The sequence below is a fragment of the Lathyrus oleraceus genome, chromosome 5 (genome assembly GCF_024323335.1).
Source record: "Lathyrus oleraceus cultivar Zhongwan6 chromosome 5, CAAS_Psat_ZW6_1.0, whole genome shotgun sequence".
NCBI classification, from domain to species: Eukaryota; Viridiplantae; Streptophyta; class Magnoliopsida; order Fabales; family Fabaceae; genus Lathyrus; species Lathyrus oleraceus.
The window spans coordinates 330,531,380-330,545,135 of record NC_066583.1 but is presented as its reverse complement, the minus strand read 5'-3'; the positions used below and the strand labels follow the sequence as shown (position 1 = coordinate 330,545,135).

At 34.6% G+C, this 13,756-nt stretch overlaps 1 pseudogene; it reads left to right on the top strand.

Moving 5' to 3' along the window:
• The first annotated feature begins 3,329 nt into the window (after positions 1-3,329).
• Positions 3,330-12,451, top strand: LOC127080477 (probable disease resistance protein At4g27220; annotated as a pseudogene).
• Positions 12,452-13,756: the final 1,305 nt, after the last annotated feature.

The following is a 13,756-nucleotide window of genomic DNA, read 5'->3' as shown; positions in this document are numbered from 1 at the left end:
CAATACATTGATAAACGATCTTGGTACCTTTGATTTGTGTGTTATTGTGCAGGAAGAAGGCATGAAACAATAGAAAATGAAGACACAAGAAAGTTGGCAAAGGAACCAAAGAGAAGTTGCATTCATCAGCTTGCTCGCTAGGCGAGAGCTGTAGCGAAGGACTCGCTAGGTGAGCTTCCAGCGAGCGTTGCAGAGAATGCGTCCAGACTTGTGGAAAAGCGCAGCCAACACTCACTCGCTAGGCGAGCCATCAGCGAGCTCCCAGCGAGGATTCCAATAGCCAAACCTCTCAACCTCGCTGGAGCGAGGGTTGAAGCGAGCCCTTCGCTAGGCGAAGGTTTTGTTCGCTAGGCGAACATGACAGTCCAACAGAGGCTGTTTCTCTGGGCGCAGGTGCCTCTGGTGCCACAATTAGACCCTCGCTAGGCGAGCCATTCTGCTCGCCTAGTGAGCATGACAACCCAGTACAGCTCTATAAGTAGCAAGTGCCACTTTTTGGAGCCATAGACTACCATACCTACTTTTCATACTTTTGTACTTTCTTAGAGATATTTTCCAGCATTGTTCTTAGGATCTTTTATGCCCTAGATTTCATTTCTCTTCATCTTTTAACCATCTTCTACAAAAAGAAGGTGGATTCCCATCCAATCTCGATTATTCGACTTGGATGTTGATCAACCTTCTTCCGAGACTTGCCGACCAAGCTACCATGAAAATGAGTAGTTAAGTCATCCATTTGTCAAGGTTAGATGTAGGTGATTACTAGCTTTGTGTGTAAATGTAAGGATCTTCATGTGTAAACTCTTTAATGGTGAATATATGATGAAAACTTTGTTTCTATTTAAAACTCTTTGTGTTGGTTTATGATCGAGAGATGTTTACCAACTCTTGACCTAGGTTTTCATCCAATCTTGTTTGTTAGCTAGAGATAGTAATGAATGATTTGTTCACCATAAGGTTGAACCAAAAAGTTGTCATTTTGATAGATTGTGTTAGAGATAAACAATCGATCAAAAGGGCAAAACTCACAATGTGTGTTCGAGAGAAACATATTGGGAGGACTTTGTGAAATGATTTATCATCTAAAGGAGTTTATAAGATTGTTGACCGAACAAATACATGCAAAGTGATCATTGAACCCTAACTTTGGCAATATTTTTCATTTATTCAAACCAAAACTTTTACCGCAATTTATTACCTTTTTATGCAAGATAACGTGACAAACACCAAAACCCTATTGTTACCTTAAGCTAGAATTAATACAACCATCGAACGGCGGTGATATCTTACAATCCCTGTGGATACGATAACAAAAACCCGACACTTAAAATTACAATCAACAGTTACTAGGAAATAAGACACCCTGACCTGATTCCATACCGGGATAATGTGTTGGAGCTACTACCTCAGTTCGAAGAAATTACCTTTTCCCATTTCCTCGAGAGGAAAATCAGATGGAAGATGCTTTGGAAACCTTAGAATCAATATACAATTTGGTTTGACACAATCACCAACCATCTGTCATAATCAGGCGTTTTGATTAACCTTCACATTGCTTGGTAGCAACAGAAGAATCAAATGACAAATTCCGGTTCTACGATATAAACGCTATCTTGAGAAGAAAGAATACCCAGGAAATGCTTCGATCATAGACAAATGAACTCTGAGGAGGTTATCAACAAAGTTTTTCCTAAATGAAAATCTGCTTTACAAGAGAAATTATGACATGGTCTTGCTCAGTTGCGTGGATAGCCACAAAGTAGACATGCTTATAAAGGAAATCCATGAAGGATTCTTCGATACTCATGCAAACGATCATGCAATGACTAAGAAAATCCTGCTGGAAGGCTATTATTGGCTAACTATGAAAACTGATTATTTCCATTTATGCTAAAACGTGCAATAAATGCTAGATTTATCTTTTAACATCTCCAATAATCTAAAATTCCCTATAGTTTACACCTCAATCGGCTTGCCATCTCTAACATAGATGTATCTTCCAACATCATTTGTCTTTTGGTAGTTCAGGAAACCCCTCATTGAAACACTGATGTTAGTAGTTTCACCTAAGTCTTACCACCAAGTGTTTCCAGGCACTGAAGGTAAATTGACCTCAGAACAGACCAAATCATGACTCATACGATTGGAGTGATCACACTTCTCATAATCTTTCTTATGTTCAGAGGTACTAGATTTCAAAGGAGAATGTGGTTACTCCATCATTAATGCAAGGTCAAGATCCATGCAGCCAAAAACAATTTCCATGTTCTCTTTCCAGTCCTTGAATATGGCCAAATTAAGGATAGGAATCGAATTGAGATAAGCAGATATCAAAGCAATTATAGCAGAAAATAGAACAAAAGAAACACTATAAATATACTCATATAAGAGAAAAACCGAATAATCAATATTATTCAATTACGACATAGCCCATCTCAAGGTACCTAGTGAACCATCAATATCAAGTCTTTGGACACTAATATTAAGTTTTCTTGTTGTAATCATCAAACATTAATAATAAAACATGTAAAATAACAAACCCCTCTTTAGATTGATTTATTCATCACATGTGAGACCTTATAACTATCACATGTTTACCATCACAGACATTTATAAATTTAGCAAATAAGGTCTCACAAATTTTTTAATTTTCAATATTCTAATTTGCCCCTCATTAAATTAGATGTTGAGTTATTTATCTACGCAACAACCTTTCATGACATATATACTCATAACCATAGACTTAATATCAATTAGACCAATTTAATTTTAACTAATTAAATAACCTTTCATGACATATTAAGCTTATGATAATTGTATTGAATTTATATATTCAAATCATTTTACTATATTTATTATCTATTTAACTTTTAATGGAAAATGTTAAAAGAAACAATTTGCAAGCATCCATTTATTTTTGTTTGCAAGAAATCACGAGTTTAATTATGAAGTGAAATTCAATGATAAGACAAAAAGTAAAATTACAATTCTTATAGTTTGTAGTGGTTAGTAAAATGACCATATTGTTCCCCCTTTTGATTCTTTTCATCTCAAAAAGAAAAGGGTACCCCCAAACCACCATATTTTGTTATGCTTTGCTTAACTTGTTTTCATCACTCAATGAATGCACTTTACGTGTTTGTAACAATGTCTGTCCTTACATTACCGCTATTTTACTTTATTCCATCCCTTAATTTGTTGCTACATAACATATATATGAGTTCTAAGAAACCAAAAAAGAGAAAGGAGAACTTGAATTGCAATTTGGAGAAAGGCCAAGATTGTTCATACCACTTCACTGTTCGCTCATACTTGGGAATAAGGTAAATCACAATCATATCATTTTCTATTTTATTTTTTTATTTTTCAGAATTAGCTGGTGCTCATAACATAGTCAGAATTTTTAAAAACATAATCTATATTGTTATAAATAACAATTGTCTCATAACCTAGAATCAATAACACTAGTATACACATAGAATAATTGTTTTGGTGGATGATTCACTGAAGACCTAGAATAATTGTTTTGGTGGATGATTCACCGAAGACCCCAACCTAGCTGTTATAGGCTATACCTTTTTTCTTATGTTTAGATTGGTGGTATGAGACAAAATGGAATGGAATGATAAATAGTGAGATTATATTGTTCGAGTTTATAAATAATGGATATTATATTGTTTGAGTTTATAAATAATGGATAGAATAAAATTGAATATGATAAAATTCATTCTATATGCATATTTCATTCTTGGTTTGACAATCTACATAAAATATCAAAAAGATAAGAGAAAGATGAAGGGTTCTCAAATTCGGTAGATAAGCTATATAGATAAATATCATGTAGGTCTTTGGAGATGGAAGAAGGTGAACATGTGTTCCTATGTGTCATAGTTATCATTATAGTTGGTAGAGCTATCGAGTCAAAAGAGCAGATTATTTTCTCAAAAGAATAAATCATTCCACCACGGTCATCTAAAAGAGTCATGATGATATATTGTTTACTTAATGAAATTTTATAAAAAAAAGCTGAAGTGATATCACTTTTAAATAAAAATGAAAGACTCAACTAAAATACTGAAGAAATCACGGATTTGCTAGTGTTGGGATTCAAACCCATGAAAGATTAAAGATATCATCACAGTTGTTCAAAATAACCGTTGTAATATGTTAATAATTTTTAATTAAAATCATAGTGGCACCTGAATTTAGATATATCACCACGATCCTTCAAAGGACCGTGGTAACGTGTGCGTTGTGTATATACTTTTTTGTAAATTGTTAAGAAATCTAACGCCATACTATATATCATTAATGGTTTGAATATGTGTATATAAATTGGAGCAGTCTTAATCGTACAAGTCGGTTTTTTAAGGTTAAGTTAAACCAACCATAATTTTTAAGATAATATTGAGTCTCGTTTAAGATCCGTTGAAACATATGCTCAAATTATTAGTTAACCAATATCTTCACCAAATCTCTATGAAACCTAGTATCGATGCATATGCTATATACGCGAAAGATGTTTCTTCAGAAAGATGTTTCATTGGTCGTTTGATATATTTGATCATCACTCGACTCAACATTATGTTAAGTGACTTTTGTTTTTCTTGGCTGGTCTTAAAATTTCATGTTCTCGAATACCATTCCTTTTTTCTGATAATCAAAGTTCATTTCATATTGCAACTAATGTCATAAAGTGCTACATTGTTTTTGACAAAGTACAAACTGGTGTATTGCTTTTGTCATCTGTGAGTTTTCAAGAACAAGTTGTGGACTTTTTCACCAAAGGTCTTCTCCCCTAACCTTTCATGACTTTAGGTTTAAAATTGGGCTTGATAGATATATACCTAGCTCCATCGTGTGAAGGGGTATCGGAGAATGAAATTTATTCCTCGTCTATAACAGTTGTGCCAGCACTATATATATATATATGATGTAATCTTGCTGCTTTTTGTTTACTGCTTGCATAACTTGAACTGAAGAAAGCACTACATATTGGAGAAAGAAGAAGATTAATTTCTCAATCAACCCGAGCTTGCTTGCATTGAAAGTGGTGAAAAAAACAGGTAAAAAAAACAATAATATGGTTGCTATTTTGTTGTTGCTCATAACCCCAGATCAATTTATCTTCAATTCTATATTTGTCCCTCAACTTTATGCAGTGTTTAGAATTTATGCTTAATTTTGATATATTGAAGCAATGTTGAACATGTATGCCTAACTTTGATATATTGAAAATGATTTAGATGGCGAGTTTTCTGATTGATTACGCAAAGCAAAATATGGAGAAGTTGATAAATGAAGGGCTAAAAGAATTCCGTTATATATGTTGTTTCACATGCATTGCTAAGGAACTTGAAGAAGAAAAAGTCTGGCTGGAAGCAGAAAGGACAGCTGTTGGGCAGCGTGTTAAAGTTGCAAAAAGAAGAGGAGAAGATGTTGAAGCAAATGCTCTTTTTTGGGAAGAAGAAGCTGATAAGCTCATTCAAGAAGACACCAAAACAAAACAGAAATATTTTATTGGATTATTTCCTAATTGCATATGGCGATACAGAAGGGGAAAGGAACTGGCAAATAAAAAAGACCAAATAAAAAAATTAATGGAAATTGGAAAGGAACTTGCAATCGGACTCCCTGCTCCTCTTCCAGATGTTGAACGTTATTCATCCCGACACTATATTTCTTTTAAAAGTAGAGAATGCAAATTTAAAGAGCTTTTGGATGCATTGGAAGATGACAACAATTATATAATCGGGTTGCAAGGGATGGGGGGCACAGGAAAAACTACATTGGCCAAAGAAGTTGGTAAGAAACTTAAGCAATCCACACAATTTACGTCCATTATTGATACAACAGTTTCATTTTCTCCTGATATTAAAAAGATTCAAGATGATATTGCTGGACCATTGGGATTGAAATTTGATGACTGTAGTGAATCAGACCGACCCAAAAAACTATGGAAAAGATTAACCAATGGTGAAAAGATTCTTCTAATATTGGACGATGTTTGGGGTGATATTGATTTTGAAGAAATAGGGATTCCATATATTGACAATCACAAAGGTTGTAGAGTTCTTGTAACCACGCGCAATGTGTTGGTATGCAACAAATTAGGATGCAGTAAGACAATCAAATTGGAGCTCTTGTCTGAAGATGAAGCATGGGAAATGTTCAAATGGTATGCTGGTCTAACTGAAATTTCAACTAAAAGTTTGCTCGACAAGGGACATAAAATTGCGAATGAGTGCAAAAGATTACCAATTGCAATTGCTGTAATCGCTAGTAGTTTGAGGGGCGAACAACGTCAGGATGAGTGGAATGCTGCCTTAAAATCCTTGCAAAAACATATGTCCATGCATGGGGTTGATGATGAACTTGCTAAAATTTATAAATGCTTGAAGTTTAGCTACGATAATATGAAGAATGAAAAGGCAAAGAGTTTATTCCTCCTGTGTTCTGTATTTCGAGAAGATGAAGATATTCTTATTCATAGGTTAGTCAGACTTGCCATCGGAGGAGGTATTTTGGGGGAAGACTATGGCAGCTACGAAGATGCTCGAAGTCAAGTAGTTATAGCCAAAAATAAACTCTTCGATTCTTGTTTATTGTTGGAAGTTGATCATTGGACATTGAAAATGCATGACTTGGTTCGTGATGCAGCCCAATGGATAGCGAACAAAGAGATTCAAACAATAAACTTGTATGATAAAAATCAAAAGGCAATGCTAGAACTGGAGAAGAATTTTAAATTTTTGTTATGGGAAGGAAAGGTGAAGGACGTGCTTTCATGCAAGCTTGATAGTTCAAAGCTCGAGATTCTAATTGTCATCATGTATAAGGACAGTGATTGCCACGATGAGAAAATCGAAGTCCCAAATTCATTTTTCGAAAATATCAGTGGCCTTAGAGTTTTTCATTTATTTAGTGATTTTTATGGAGCACCTCTGTCATTACCTCAATCAATTCAGTCGTTGAAGAATATTCGATCTCTTCTTTTTAACCGTCTTGATTTGGGTGGTATATCTATTTTGGGTAATCTACAAAGTCTTGAGACACTTGATTTGGATATGTGTGAAATTAATGAATTTCCAGAAGGAATGGCAAAACTACGGAATCTTAGATTATTGAATTTGAGATCTTGTGAAATTAGAAGGAATAATCCATTTAAAGTGATTGAAGGATGCTCCTCACTTGAAGAGTTGTATTTCATAGACAGTTTTAATGATTGTTGCCGAGAAATAACCTTCCCAATGTTACAAAGATTTATAGTGGATGATAATCAGAGATTTGTGGATGATTCACTATCAAAATGTGTGTCTCTTTTACATCAAGAAAATGAACATTTACTCTCTGAAAAAAAACTCAAGGATTGTATTCAAGCAGCAGAGGTTCTTATACTAAGAACAATCTGGTGGGGATGGATAAATATCATACCTGAGATTGTTCCTATGGATCATGGTATGAATGATCTAGTCGAGCTCAGATTGAGTTGCATTTCACAACTTAAGCGCCTCATCGACACTAAGCATGATAATTCTTAAGAAACAACTGTCTTCTCCAAATTAGTTGTACTAGAATTGAAAGAAATGGAAAGTTTGGAAGAATTGTGCAATGCTCCTCTTTCTTTTGATTCTTTGAAGAATTTAGAGCAGCTGATCATCCAGGAATGCAAACAATTGCAAAGCTTATTTATGTGCAACCTAAACCTTTGCAATTTAAAGAGATTGTTATTGATAGGATGTCCGATGCTGATCTCCCTATTTCAACTGACTACTTCTCATAGCCTAACGTCGTTGGAGGAATTGACAATAATTCGATGCAGGAATCTTGAATACATAATAACAGATGAAAGAAAAGAGAAGGAACCGAGAGGAGAAATAGTTGTTGACAATGATAATGATAGCAAGAGGAGTCACGGATCAATGTTTCCAAAACTTAAAGATCTTCGTATTGAACAGTGCCATGGATTAAAATTTATATTTCTGTTTCTCTCAATTCAAGATCTTCCGGCACTAGAATATTTCTCAATATTTGGTTGTGAGAAGCTGCAATACATATTTGGCCAATATGTACAACTTGGTTCTCTAAAACAAATGGATCTTGGGGATTTGCGAAATCTAATAAATATTTTTCCAAAATGTCATCTTACCACATCTTCCGAACCTAAGAAAGACACAAGTCAATGAGTTTTACAAGTACTGGAATCCCAGTGGTTTTTGAAGATAAACATCAGGATTGCTTAACAGAATGGGTAAGCCTCTCAACTTCTGTTATGGTATCTTTTGATACTTTATTTTTATTAGATATTACAACATTTATGCATTTAGTTTTGAATAATTTTTATTTATATAGGAATAAGGGCTAAAAGATCATTTAACTTGGTTTTTATTTGGATTACAGGAATCAAAATCAAAATCATATTCCCTCGGCATATGGGAACGTGTTCAATATTTTTTGACACAATCACTCTTCATGTGGAATATTAAAGATATTGTATTGGTTGATATTCCAAAGATAGAATCACTATTTATCCTATCTATTGCTCCAAGAATATTGTTAGAAACTTTGACAATTAGGGACTGCAAAGAATTGAAGCACATAATAATAGACACCAGAGATCATGAAAATGGTGGCAATAACTTGCACAATGTCTTCCCAAAATTAAAAAATGTCCAGATTGAAACTTGCATGAAATTAGAATACATATTTGGACACTACTCTGATGCTCGTCAAAACCATAATGAGATTCATCTTCAGCTTCAAGCACTGGAGCGTCTCTATCTTATACATCTGCCAAGTTTAGTTGCCACATGTCCACAGCATTATCGCACAATATTTCCACTTTTGGAAGATCTTTTAGTCGAAAACTGCCTGCAGTTTGCTATCAAATCCATTGGTGATCTCACAATCAAGAAGGTATACCTTTTTCCATATATCTTTGTTGTTTCAGAAATTAATCAAATATTTCAATTTTACTCCATAAATGCCCTGAGATTTTAAAATCTACCATGAGCAATTTATCTTTAAAAACTGTGTACATTTGTTTTAAGTGTTGTTTTTATTACTCTAATTTAAAAAAAATAAAAAATATTTTTTTGTGTTTAGATTCTCACCTCTCTTTTATTTTTGAAATTTGAAATAATATTTTTAGTTGAAGTAATTAATGGGAAGATATATATAGTTAAACTAATAATTGGATAGTTAGAATAATTTTATTCAAAATGAGATTTTTTTCTATCTTTGCATGAGTTTGAATCCTTGACTTTAACAAAAGAATAGTATATATAAGAATAATTATGATGCGAGAAATATAGACTGTGACGCACATGATGTGTTGGTATATAACTTTAAGAATAATCTTAAATGAGATATTATCACACTGCTAATTTATTTTAAGCAGGAATTGAGTGGGAACATGGATCATTTTCTCGCTTTGAAAAGTCTCAAGCTATATTATTGGAAAGTAGAATATATATATTTTCTCAACAAAGAAGTACATGAACAACAAATGAACTTAGGTTTGCAATACATTCTGTTGCATGATCTGCCTACGACGACATGTCTTTTGGTTGGTCCCAAAAATTCATTTTCCCTCAATTACCTTACAGTGATAAAAATCAGGCAATGTGAAAAATTGGAAATTGTGTTTTCCACATCCATATTAAGATGCCTACCACAATTGGTTGCTCTAAGAATAGTAGAATGCAAAGAGTTGAAGCATATTATTGAAGATGATTTGGAGAATGACAAATCCATAAATTTTGAGTCTACAAACACATACTTCCCAAAGCTAGAAATACTTATTGTAGGAAACTGCAACAAACTCAAATGTGTCTTTCCGACTTCCGTATGTAAAGAGCTTCCAAAGCTAAAAGTTCTGATAATAAGAGAAGCATATGAGCTGCAACAAATATTCAAAACCGAAGGTGATGATCAGAAACTCGAGATTCCAAATCTGGAAGTTGTATCATTTATCAATCTTCCAAACCTCTCTGATGCTCAAAAAGTGCACTTTGAGGCCGTAAATTATCGTCTTGTACAAAACTGTCATAATTTCTCTCTGACTTCAGCATCAAAATCCGACACCACTGATAACATTATTGATTCTTTTTACAACATAGGTACACACTATATCCAATATTTTTCAAGACTATTACATGTATGCTTTAAATAATTACATATTTTGATGTAATAGTATTTATATAAATTACATATTATTACAGGTTTATGCTTACTTTTTCCCATAATTTATGAATTTGTGTGTGTTTGCACATGCACAAAATGCGGGGAAAAACTGAGTAGAACACAGTGAGATGTACATCTCTAAACTTGAAAATGATGATTTATAGTCGATAGATGTTTTGATTTATTATGATTATGAGTTACTATATACTGATTTTAATCCATAATAATTTGTTATAGATTCTGAATTCTATACGGAACTCGTGGTTCTATTGCAATTGCAACAATTAAAAGAAGTGTACAAAAGCCACTACACCGGTAATGAAAGTCCTACTTCAGAAATCACTAGAGAATTTGCAGATGGGGTTGGGATTGAAGCGGAAGCAGCATTAGGACACATATTGACTTCTTCACAGGTCAATACTAATCATATCCTATCCATAAAACTTTTGGATAAATTTAATTAATAATTTGCTTCTGTTCGTTACAGATGTTATTGAATGAACAATCAATGGATCAACAACTATTGACGAACAAACAACATTCACTTGGAGAAACTGAAACGACCAATAAACCTCAGGTATACCTAAAAAGAAATAAAGTATACTTCTGGTGCTTCTTACAAATATATTACAACTTATTTAGATTTGCATGCCATGAAATTAGTTGGATGGTTCTGTCACGCCGCCAGAAAAAACTTTAGCAGCAAATTCTTCTACCATTTCAGAAACAAAGGAGCAACCTATACAATTACTTGGTCCTAAACAAATGGTATTTCCCCTCTTTTGCATATAATTTTTTACTCTTTTCCGATGCAGTAATCAATGATCAAGGTATAAATTTTAAGACAACGTCATTTGTTAATTTGAGTCTAAGCAGGAAGATGTTGATTGCCAAATAGCCACAACCTCTTTGTCCAGTGTCACTACGGAAAACAATGATGAAGGTGAAGAGTCTTTGAATATATTTTTAGAGACCAATGATGAAGGTGAAGACTCTTTGATTAAACTTTCAGAGACCAATGATGAAGGTGAAGACTCTTTGAATATATTTTCCTATCCTACAATTTCTCTAAATGATGATGCTTTCATAAAAGTATGCTCAAATGTTCCTAAAGATGGTGAAAGAGTAGTTTCCAAATCTAAACCCTCTTCTAGCATCATATCTCCTATTGCATTTCAATTTCCTTCAAATTCTTCTAAAGGTATTTTATTGCTTCATTTTATTTTTAATTAATTTTATTTGTTTCTTGTAGTTTCAGAAGACTCTTCTCAAATAGATGAAAATTTAAGTGAGCTGGAGCAACTAGCTTCGAAGAAGCATTTGAATGATGAGAACTTGTGTTTGTTGAATGATTTCCTTGCGAAGCATCCTTGTGTTCGTTTAAGAGATACTTCACTTAGTAATAGATACAAGGGCTATGCCTACAACTTACTTGCTGAGCTATTGAAATTCCTCCAAAGGCATAGTCTGGTCGATGTATTGGGCTCACGCCGCTCTGAACTTTTCGAGTTATTACAAGATGTGCGCAGCTTTGCTTTTGATAAGGATTGGTTGGATGGTGTCGAAAGGCGTATAATTCAACAAGACGGGGTTTTAAATGCCCCTATTGGCTATTAGACTCATATTCCTCCCATGCTAATTTGATATGCTTTTTAGTGTGGGAGTTGTCTTTGGGCGTAGGTTTCGTCATTTCTCATATGAAATGAGCTTATGAAAGATAACTATACTTTTTATTATTATGTTTATTTGTTTTACTATCAAAGTAACTATACTTTTAATAATTATATGTATTTGTTTTACCCAAATAACCCATTTTTTCAAGAAAATTCTCAAAATACCCCTGGTTTCAAAAAAATTCCCAAAATACCCCATTTTTAGGAGGAGTCTCCAATCCAATTGGCGTCTATGTGTAGGTTTTAAGAGGAGTCGACAATTCAATTGGAGACTCCTCCTAAAATGCATTTTTTGTCTTATAAATAGATGCGTTGTGTGACCAATTGTTTCACATCTCATATAATCATTTGGCTATCATGTTTGGTGTTCGTCGCCGATACAGAAAGGTGATTTATGCGAGACAAACCTCAAATGCTGATGCTGTTTTGGAACATCACCATGTTCGATCAACTGAAGAGGGAGCTGGTTCGTTGGTTAGATGGGAAAATACCAGAAGGGGAAAAAAATCAGAAGTATTGAGAGACTTGACAGTATCTTTGGTTGGGTGCGAATGAAGACTGATAAGGATGCTAGGGAAATGATGTTCGGTCGAGACGACATCAATTTGATTGTTGTAATCAGTTAGAAATATTTATGTTTTCAGATATCTTATTTTGTACTGATGTTTGTTGTGAACCTCGTGGTAACAAAAACTTAATGATATATAATGATTGAAGGTTACAAAAATACAATGTTACAAAAAGCTTAAGACCTAGATGATGCTCCTCGATTGGGACAGTTGTTCTTGTTGTGTCCTGGTTGACGACAGATACTACATAATCTTATCATTTTATTTGTGGAATCCATCTTTGTTCTGATACGTGTGCTGTTTGGCCTTCCTTTCTTCTTTCTACGCATCTCGTCATTGTGCCAAACAATATCTCCTTCATATGGAAGCCAGTAATCCTCCATTGGTAGTACTGAGAAGCTTTGAGTATATACATTCATGATGGTGTTGGCCTTGTACACATCAGATAAATGGTTGTAAGCGTCTTGATGAGTATAAGCGCATGCTGCTATGACATGGGAGCAAAGTATGCGGAAGGCCTGGAATTTTCCACAATCGCACCAACTTCTGTTTAGTCTAACAGCGTAGGCTAAATTTGGTCTCCCCTCGTTGTTGCCCATTGTTTCCTGGACGCTGAAATTTTGTCTATGACGGTCAAAGACTGTTACAACGTGTGTGCTAGCTTTGATGCTCTCCTCTTTCATGACCTTCATGCAACACTCACTGAATACTTGCCCGAACATTAACACTGCACTCCATCTTTCACCTCTGGTTGCGAACATAGAAGCCAACCTATAATAGGTTGATCTTACCAAGGCGGTTATCGGCAGATTTCGAATTCCTTTGAAAACCCCGTTCATGCATTCCACAATGTTTGTTGTCATGTGGCCCCATCGACAACCTCTGTCAAATGCCCTTGTCCACTGCTCTACTGCTATGTTATTTATCCATCTCCCTGCGTCTTCATTAGACAGTCTAATTTCATCACGATAATATTGAAATGACGATTGAGTTAAAGCATACCCATCATTCACCACCTTCTTGCGAAGATTCTTATCTTTTATAGCACGCATGAAGTTTTGTGCAATGTGTCTGATACAGTAAACATGTGTAGAAGGAGGATCATGCCATCCGTTGTCATGGTTGTTGTAGGCACTCTCAATGACAGCATGTCTATCAGAAATCAAACAGAGATTGGCTTGTGGAGTCACATGCGTTCTGAGATGTCGAAGAAAGAAACCCCATCCACCAGCCGTTTCACCTTCAACGAGAGCAAAGGCAATGGGAAAGACATTGTTGTTTCCGTCTTGTGCAACCGCCATGAGCAAAGTACCCTTGTATTTTCCGTAT